This window comes from Schistocerca gregaria, unplaced genomic scaffold (genome assembly GCF_023897955.1).
Source record: "Schistocerca gregaria isolate iqSchGreg1 unplaced genomic scaffold, iqSchGreg1.2 ptg000421l, whole genome shotgun sequence".
Classification (NCBI taxonomy): Eukaryota; Metazoa; Arthropoda; class Insecta; order Orthoptera; family Acrididae; genus Schistocerca; species Schistocerca gregaria.
In genome coordinates, this window is record NW_026061852.1 from 172,305 (window position 1) to 183,073 (window position 10,769).

The window sequence follows — 10,769 nt, forward strand, 5'->3', positions numbered from 1 at the left end:
AATTCAAAAATGTAAATAATCGGAATGGTAAATTATATTACAGGCATATTTCACGCAGCACTGAATTTGTCCGCATTCAAGCTGGTCAATACAGCCCGTAAAAAAAGAAAGGCCTTTCAAAAATTCTGAAGTTACAATTCCATGTCCACAATTTTTCCTCTTTACAAAAAACCAATAAATTTAATTTTTTTATTTATTTCGCCTCAACATCGTGGAGGGAATGTGCAGCATGAACACATTATCCTTCCCTGGACATTATGATTTTGCTGATTGTCAATATTAGTCTAACATGATAGACAGTTAGTCTATTGGTTTTCTTGTGTACTAAGAAGACTTTTTGCAATAAATCACCAGTTCATTTTTTACTTGAATTTCATTTAAAGAATTTAGTGTTCCTTTCATTTGATTTGCATTATTAATTGTTTTTAAAATACAGTTATTAAGTAATTTTATACAAATTGTTCACCCTAGGACCTCATGTAAGGGCCAAATTTCAAGTAGCATATTTCCATTGTATTATGTATATCAAAACTGTATCTAAAGGGATTTGTCAGAGTCTAAATAGTCTCCGACTCTGGTAACGATTTCTAATTTCACATACATGTGGTACTGCAAGACTAACGCCTTGAACTGTTCCCATAACCAAAACTACAGAGCACTGAAGTCGAGGGAACAGGGGACCAAGGTGTGCCCCCTCCGCCCCAACCATTCCAAAAGACATGAAGCGTCAGCATCCGATATTCACACACATTGCAGATGAAATGTGACATAATGCATAAACCACATCGGTAGTCTTTACTGATGTGGTACCTCCTCAGACAAGGTAAGCAAAATGTTAACAAGAAGTTGACGATAATGAGCTCCATTAAATGTTTGGAGTAGGATATATGGCCCTAGTAACTTATCACCAAGAATGTCTATCCATTAGTTGACGGAGAAATGAGGTTGATGTACTCTTTGTACAGCAGCATAGGGGTTTTCATAAGCCCACACGTGCTGAGTATGGAAGTTCACAGCACGACCCTTTGTGAACCGCACAGGATCAGAGAAATAAATTCTTCGTCGAAAACAGTGGACCTGCAGCACGCTTCTGTATGGGCCAATGACACAACTATGATAGGCTATCGTGGTCCTCTGGCATTAGTGCCTGGATGTGTTGAAGGTGTTACGGATACAGCAATAGCTCAAGCAGTACCAGCCGGACAACAGGATGACTTATGCCTTCTGTTGGTGTCAATCGCCAAATCCCCACACTGCTGTTGCACGTCTTTCGTCCAGAATATCTGGTATGTCCTCCTGCATCTGAGGTGTGTGAACTGACTCATTCCGTCCACTATTCGTCTTTTGGAAGCTAGAAAATCCGTGTCCTTAAGAAGCCGAAAACTTTGGGTCAACAACTTATCGCATGGTACTCTGCAACATGGGTATTTTTCTGCGTAGTGGGAACGTGCTTACGGGCTATTTCCAACTGCTAACCCATAGCAGATAATTATATCCGCCATGTCACTTTAGGAGTAGTACGCTTCCATTGTTAACAAGCAGAGGAGAAATGGAAAATTTACCAACCCATTCGTGCACAGTGCATTACAAATATCACAGTGACAGTAAACATTGCGATATGACTTACAGGGACTAGATGTTTGTTTGTGAACACATGTAATGTAGAATAAAGTGATGCAATTCTGAAATGTACTTAAATGCCATACTCTAAATAAATAAATGCGATACATACTTATTGTTAAAAGCAATTTACTACAAAATAACACACACTAACAACGCTAAAACTATAGTACATGCAACACAACTGCCTGTAGATTACCCAGTGCTCAGACTTGTGTACACTGGAGTACGTCAATACGGAAAGGCACGTACAGTAGTGAACGCTATTGACGGATCATGGGTTGGGGTTCGGTTGTTTGGGGAAGGAGAGCTGACAGTGAGGTCATCGGTCTCATCGGATTAGGGAAGGACGGGGAAGAAAATCGGCCGTGGCCTTTCAAAGGAACCATCCCGAAATTGGCCTGGAGTGATTTAGGGAAACCACGGAAAACCTAAATCAGGATGGACGGACGCGGGATTGAACCGTCGTCCTCCCGAATGCGAGTCCAGTGTGCAAGCCACTGCGTCACCTCGCTCGGTTCACGGATCATGGGGACAGCACCTGTGGCCATACATCATTTGTTTATTTAATATCTATCTTGCGTGTCAGGCGGACATATTCACACCCGAACGTCTTCAGCCACTATGGACAAGTGTAGAGATCTCACAAAGTATGCATTTCCAGACCCACGTTCAAGGTGTTTTTTTTTCTTGTTCTTGTGGTTGGTATCACCTATCAAAATATTTGCCACTATTTCTCCAATATTCTGTGTAGGTATTCCACCCAAGAGTCTTCAGGCGCATTTGCTCTGGTGTTCCGACAGATATTTTCAATTTCGTGTTTGGAATGTGTAGGTGGAGTCAGTCGAAATTAATACTGTTCATTACGCCTGTCATGATGTGCCACTGTCGCCGCAAAGCGTCGGTTTGTTCCCGGTAAAAAAAAAAAAAAAAAAATTTATTTTCAAAGCGGAATTTCACGTACCCATTCGGATGGACGGGCCACAAACTAGTCTACAACGTCATTCGCTTCATCCATTTGTATTAACAGGAGCGGGAAAACTCTAAGAATAACCGATACTCTAACAGCGACAACAAGGCCCTGGCCCAAATTGATAGCTACCGCCACTCTCCGTTTTCCAGTTTTCCTGCTAATACGTATCGCTAAAACGAATAACAAGCTGGACTCATCTCGGGCCGCTCTATCGAATGAGAATGTAAAATTCCGCTTCAAAAAGCATTTCGCGTGTAACGGAAACAAACCGAAGCTTTCCTTCGACGTGATGACCAGTACACGTTTGGACTGACTGCATCTACACATTAAAAATATCTACTGAAAAGCCAGAAGAAATGTGCCTGAAGACTTTTAAGAGAGACATCCGGTACATTTATACACTGAAGTGGCAAAAGTCACGGAGCACGTCGTAGCATCGTGTCGGACCTCGTTTCACCCAGTACAGAGCATCATCTCCGTGTGGCGTGTACTCAAAAAGTCGACAGAAGTCCCTTGCAGAAATATTGCACGCTGCCTCTGTAGCCACACATAATTACGAAACGCTGCCTCACCTGTAATCGAACACAGGCAGATGCAGCTCAAGTGCGTTCTGGGTGCTGATATTCTAATAGAGGTGGTGATATCTGGCATAAAAGCTGAAACCTTACTGCCTGCAGTCTACTGTCACAAATCGTCCCGTGTGCTGGATTTTTCCACGTGTAGAACATTCGCACTTACCTTGCTCAGAGATCCGTCCTGTTCCGCACCATTCTGTCGCGAGAGTTCCCGCCACTCATTGTCGTTAAGTGGATTATGTTGTGGATCAGCGGGTTCGATTTTCTCCAACTGTGGTGGTCCCGCCAAGGCATTCCTATTCTGCTCACGGTCCCCTCATGAGCAGTCTCTGCTTTCGTGGTGTAACGTTTTCTGGCAGCACGCATCCAAATTGAAAGTTAAAAGAACATTTCGATGTATAATGTTCATTGCAACAAATAATTTATATGTGTTTCTGTTAATTGTATTTCAAAAGGACATTTAAAAGATAATTATGAATTTTGCTATTATAAATGATTATTCAAAGACTGTTAAATACTATCTGTGGCGGAGGATGTGAAAACCGCTACAGAAGAAAGGATATGTTATCAAAAACGACAAAGACTGTACAAAAATTAGGTAAGATATAAATTGGCAATTTATTGTAGTAGAATCGCTTGCCTTCTGCACAGACTAAATGGGAGAGGAACCCGCAACGTTGCATTAGGCTATTACGTAGTCTTCATTTGTCATAAGTCGATGATCGACGCCATTTGTAGCTGGGATTGTAAACGGTGTGTAAAGATTTTAATTGTTTCTGTTAAAATATATTTATCTAGTAAAATCTGTTTGTCACAATTACTGCAAAGTTCGCACCGGACATTACCCATTTTATTTTAGAATTTCCAGCATTTTATTGGATATCGCTGGCAGTACGGAGCTGCGCCGTGAGCGAGCATTCTGGAACAGCGGCAGATTAAAATATACCATCGCAATAACGACCACATCCTAAAAAGGGTACAGGTAGAGGTGAACGAAAATAAAAAAGTGTTTCTTTTCACAGCATTCCATACGCAGAATACAAAGAGATAGTAGATTTTATCTTGTGCATTCACAGGTGGATACAAGCTGCAGCTCTTTTAAATTTTCATTCAAAATTAGGAACATATCGTGAAGTGTATTTAAAAGTGGATAATTCTTCAGGAGAGCTTACAAATATAAAAAAGAATTCATAAAGTAAAGATAGTCTTATGCTTCAAAGCTAGTCGGGCTATATCCAGTAAACAAAAATCCAGTGCAACGTGAAAATCTTTGCTAAGTTCGATGGAAAATAATATTTTCATTCTTGTACAAACAGCAGTAGTCCTTGAATAAAAATTAAACTTGAATCATTATTTTGGGAACATTCAAAGAAATTCGTCTTTATTAATCTGCAATAGAATATTTCATACCTAAAGTAATAATCACAGATAAAAAATTTATTGCAACCTTTGAAAACTCCCTTTAGAAAAATTTATGAATGATTGTGCTGATAATCTCCTTTATGTTATTTGATTTTCAAACAGCTGAGCAAAACTCAACGTACTCAGACATTTCTCTTTACTTACTCTGATCATCACTAAACGGACTCACAATATTTTAGCGCAACGCAATCTGACTTATAAAATCCCTACAAAAGAATGGCCCCGACTAACAATAACCTATACCTTTCATGAATCACTAACCTCATAAAAATCTTCCTTACTCGAACTACTGCAATATAGCGAGCGCCAGTACTGCCAGCTACATAAAAGATTCTAACTATTGAAGGCACTAACTAGATATCAAGTCCTACAAATTTACTCTGATGAACACACGTCCAGATCATCCGCTCTCAAAACTCTGTCATCTCTCTCCCCACATCCAACACTGCTGGCGGCTCACCTCCAACTGCGCTACGCTAAGCGCTGTTCACATCCAACTGCCCAACACTACAATAGCGAATATTTCAACAATGCCAACCAGCCACAGACTGCACACAGCATAATCAGTGATTTTCATACAGAGCGCTATGTGGCGTTACCAACATAAAAACCTAAACAGCCTACTTACACCTTTCATTTCTCATGTCCATCCATGTATATGTTAAGTTCAATCTCAACGGTTTCCCAATCAAATTAAACGCAGAAAACAAAGTTTAAAACCAAACGGTCAGCTCCCGAATAATTAAAACAGACAGAAAGGCATTAAAGTGGTTTCTGATCCCACTGCTTCCAGGGTTTTGTGATTGCGTTCGCGTGTCTCTTCATTCCTGTACTGATTTGCCCTATTTTTTTCTATTCCCCAGTTGTTCCCAAATCACCGCCACCCGTTATTGCTATCACCACTCAGCTGATCCCAGCCCCTGTAATCGGTCTCACTACGACCGCCCGTTGTTGTCGCTACTACATCTACATTTATACTGCACAAGCCACCCAACGGTGTGTGGCGGAGGGCACTTTACGTGCCACTCTCATTACCTCCCTTTTCTGTTCCAGTCGCGTACGGTTCGCGGGAAGAAAGACTGCCGGAAAGCCTCCGTGTGCGCTCGAATCTAATTTTACATTCGTGATCTCCTCGGGAGGTATAAGCGGGGGGAAGCAATATATTCGATACCTCATCCAGAAACACACCCTCTCAAAACCTGGACAGCAAGCTACACCGTGATGCACAGCGCCTCTCTTGCAGAGTCTGCCACTTGAGTTTGCTAAACATCTCCATAACGCTATCACGCTTAATAACCCTGTGACGAAACGCGCCGCTCTTCTTCGGATCTTCTCTATCTCCTCCGTCAACCCAATCTGGTACGGATCCCACACTGATGAGCAATACTCAAGTATAGGTCGAACGAGTGTTTTGTAAGCCACCTCCTTTGTTGATGGACTACATTTTCTAAGGACTCTCCCAATGAATCTCAACCTGGTGCCCGCCTTACCAACAATTAATTTTATATGATCATTCCACTTCAAATCGTTCCGCACGCACACTCCCAGATATTTTACAGACAGAAACGCATAAAAATGGTTTTTGATCCCACTGCTTCCAGGGTTCTCGTGACCGCGTACGTGTGCCCCTTGATTCCTGTACTGATTTACACTACGTTTTTCTATTCCCCAGTTGTTCCCAAAGGAACTAGGGTGGCCGCGTACGGTCAGTCACTCTGGTCTAGGTTTTCGACTGCGCCCGCAACTGGAATCGTGCGTTTGCGCACCGAGTGACTAGATCGTATACTTAGACACATACTCCCCCAAATCGTACTCGAACTCTTATTGCACCGCTTTAAATGCTTCCAAATCATCCTTTCATTTTGCAAAACGATGAGATATCAGTCCCCTATAACTTAGAACTACTTCAACCTAACTAACCAAATGACATCACACTGAAGCGCCTAGAACCTCATGGCCACACCGGCCGGCTGCATTTGGCAGCTGGGATGATGTGACACAGTTGGGTTGGCATTATAGTCAGGCAAATACTGATCAGCTCTGTTTCTCCGAACGTATAAAACAAAAATTGATTAGCCTGTACCATGTGTTCGAGCAAACGGGCGGCGCTCGTAAATCCAGAATATTTAAAGAAGAGTATTACGATAATGATGTGTGGGCTCGTGCAGCCTCCGACCAGTAGGCTGAAAGGAATGTGTGTGAGTGAATTCCTAAAGTATCAAATTGCAGAGATCATCACTTACACTAACCCCAACTAAGAGCAACACACAACCCATGCAAGAGACAGGACTCGAATCTCCGGCAGGAAGGACTCTCAATCAGTGAAATGCGCCTCAAACCTCATGGCTACTCCGCCCGGCGCTGAAAGGAAAGCCTGCCGAAATTCCCTTACTGTCGCACAACGCCGCGATCTGGTCCTCATTGGCATGGCAGGTTCCCCTGCTAAGAAACAACGCACGAATCCAGTAGTGTGTGCTGGGCCACACTGGGGAAAGCACAAATTCGAACAGTTCCGACCAGGCATAGGGTGAATTCAGTTAACCGAGTTCAGGAACAACTCAAACTCACGTAGTGAAAGGAAATGCTTAAAACAGAAACTTTGCCTTTCTCTCGCGAAGGTCTGTCCTCCGCCGCGAAAGCCTCCCGCAACATTGCTTTCCCTGTAATCGCACTTATCCTCGCGTTCCGAGTCCCTCTTTGCACTTTATTCCCTGAGGCTCCAACTCCATCAGCCCCTATACATCTACATGTACATGGATACTCTGCAAATTATATTTAAGTGGCTGGCAGAGGGTTCATCGAACCCCGCTCGACCGTTACGGTTGCAGGTTCGAATCCTGCCTCGGGCATGGATGTGTGCGATGTCCTTAGGTTAGTTAGGTTTAAGTAGTTCTAAGTTCTAGGGGGCTGATGACCTCAGAAGTTGAGTCCCATAGTGCTCAGAGCCATTTGAGCCATTTCATCGAACAACCTTCACAATTCCCTATTATTCCAATCTCGTATAGAGCGCAGAAGAAACGAACATATATATCTTTCAATGCGAGGTCTGGTTTCCCTTATTTTATTATGCTGATCGTTTCTCCCTATGTTGGTCTCCGTCAGCAGAATATTTTAGCATTCGGAGGAGGACGTTGGTGATTGAAATTTCGTAGGAAGCTTCCTCTGCAACGAAAAACGCCTTTGTTTTAATGATCTCCATTCCAAAGCCTCCAACATTTCAGTCACACTCTCTCCCCTATATCGTGATAATACACTTTTTCGATGCACCCCGTCAGTCCTATGTGGTAAGGATCCCACACCGCACAGCAGTATTCTAAAAGATAACGGACAAGCATAGTGTAGGCAGTCTCCTTAGCAAATGTATTACACTTCCTAAGTCTCCTGCCAGTAAAATGCAGTCTTGGGTTAGCCTTCCCCAGAACATACTCTGTGTGTGACTTACAATTTAAGTTGTTCGTAATAATAATTCCTAGGTATTTACGACCTTTAGATGTTTCTGATTTTTTGTGTAACCGAAGTTTAACGGATTACGTTTAGCACTCATGTGGATGACCTCACACTTTCCGTTATTTAGGGTCAATTGCCAATTTTCGCACCATCCAGATACCTTTTCTAAATGGCTTTGCAATTTGTTTTGATCTTCTGATGACTTTATTAGCCGATAAACGACAGGGTCATCTGCAAACAATCAAAGACGGATGCTCAGATTGTCTCCCAAATCGTTTATAGAGATGAGGAACAGCAAAGGACCCTGGAGAACGCCAGGAATCACTTCTGTTTTACTCGATGACTTGCACCTCCAAACTCTGATAGGAACCTAATTGGTATACACTCTGGGCCAGAAGACTTGCCTTTATTAAGTAATTCAAGTTGCTTCACTACTCCAAGGATATCTACTTCGACGTTACTCATGTTGACACCTGATCTTGTTTCGAATTCTTGAATATTTACTTCGTGTTCCTTTGTGAAGGCATTTCGGATAATTGTGTTTAGTTGCTCTGTTTTGGCAGCACTGTCTTCGATAGTATCTCCATTGCTATCGCGCAGAGAAGGCATTGATTGTGTCTTGCCGCTAGCATACTTCACATACGAACAGAATCTGTCTGAATTTTCTGCCAGGTTTGGAGATAAAGTTTCGTTGTGAAAACTATTATAAGCATGTCGCATTGAAGTCAGCGCTAAATTTCGAGTCTCTTTAAAAGATCGCCAATGTTGGAGATTTTGTTTCCGTTTAAATTTGGTATGTTTGTTTCGTTGTTTCTGCAACAGTGTTTTGACGAGTTTTGCGTACCAATGAGGATGAACTGCGTCGTTTGTTAATTTATTTGGTGTAAATCTCTGAATTGCCGCTGATACTATTTCTTTGCATTCAAGTCACATCTGGTCTGCAGTGACATTATTAATGTGGAAGGAGTGGAGGAAGATGTTATGTGAATTTTTATGTGCTTTTTTGAACAGGTATATATTTCGTTTATTTGTGGAGGACTTGGGGGTCTGGGTACGTTCAATAATACCAGTATCCGTTTTAATCCACGTTACTAGTTGAGGATTATTCCATGTTAACAGGTAAAGCGCGGTTTTCACAACCTTTTACTATTCATGAAGTAACTGCTCGAAATAGTTGTCGGAGAAAGCGTTTAGCAAAATTTCGGATGATGTTTTATGCGTACCTCCGGAATTAAACATGTATTTTCACTAACATATCGAGGATAGATTAAAGGCACCACGAACTATATTTGTATGAGTCGGGTACGCGTTTGAAATTAAACTCAACTCGTCTTTCAACCTTTCAGCTACTGTATGTTGGAACACGTGAGGCAATACTGACCTTACGACTTATCTTAGAAGAAAGATTAAGAAAAGGCAAACCTACGTTTCTAGCATTTGTAGACTTAGAGAAAGCTTTGACAATGTTGACTGGAATACTCTTTTTCAAATTCTAAAGGTGGCAGGGGTAAAATACAGGGAGCGAAAGGCTATTTATAATTTGTACAGAAACCAGATGGCAGTCATAAGAGTCGAGGGGCATGAAAGGGAAGCAGTGGTTGGGAAAGGAGTGAGACAGGGTTGTAGCCTCTCCCCGATGTTATTCAATCTGTATATTGAGCAAGCAGTAAAGGAAACAAATGAAAAATTTGGAGTAGGTATTAAAATTCATGTAGACGAAGTAAAAACTATGATGTTCGCCGATGACATTGTGATTCTGTCAGATACGGCAAAGGACTTGGAAGAGCAGTTGAACGGAATGGACAGTGTCTTGAAAGGAGGATATAAGATGAACATTAACAAAAGCAAAACGAGGATAATGGAATGTAGTCAAATTAAATCGGGTGATGCTGAGGGAATTAGATTAGGAAATGAGACACTTAAAGTAGTAAAGGAGTTTTGCTATTTAGGAAGTAAAATAACTGATGATGGTCGAAGTAGAGAGGATATAAAATGTAGACTGGCAATGGCAAGGAAAGCGTTTCTGAAGAAGAGAAATTTGTTAACATCGAATATAGATTTATGTATCAGGAAGTCGTTTCTGAAAGTATTTGTTTGGAGTGTAGCCATGTATGGAAGTGAAACATGGACGATTACTAGTTTGGACAAGAAGAGAATAGAAGCTTTCGAAATGTGGTGCTACAGAAGAATACTGAAGATAAGGTGGATAGATCACGTAACTAATGAGGAGGTATTGAATAGGATTGGGGAGAAGAGAAGTTTGTTTCACAACTTGACTAGAAGAAGGGATCGGTTGGTAGGACATGTTTTGAGGCATCAAGGGATCACAAATTTAGCATTGGAGGGCAGCGTGGAGGGTAAAAATCGTAGAGGGAGACCGAGAGATGAGTACACTAAGCAGATTCAGAAGGATGTAGGTTGCAGTAGGTACTGGGAGATGAAGCAGCTTGCACAGGATAGAGTAGCATGGAGAGCTGCATCAAACCAGTCTCAGGACTGAAGACAACAACAACATCATCTGAATTTGGAGGTCGGTAAAAGGATACAGTTATTATTTGATTCCGGTTGCCAAGAATGTCCTCTGTGCATACTAATTCGCAGGAACTGTCTACTTCAATTTCGGGACAACCTGCTTTGAGGTGAGCCACACGTTTCTTCAAGTCACGAGCTACGTATCGTCCCCTCTGGACCAGACCTGGGTGTTGCTCACAGTAGCCGGCAGTCTGTTGCTT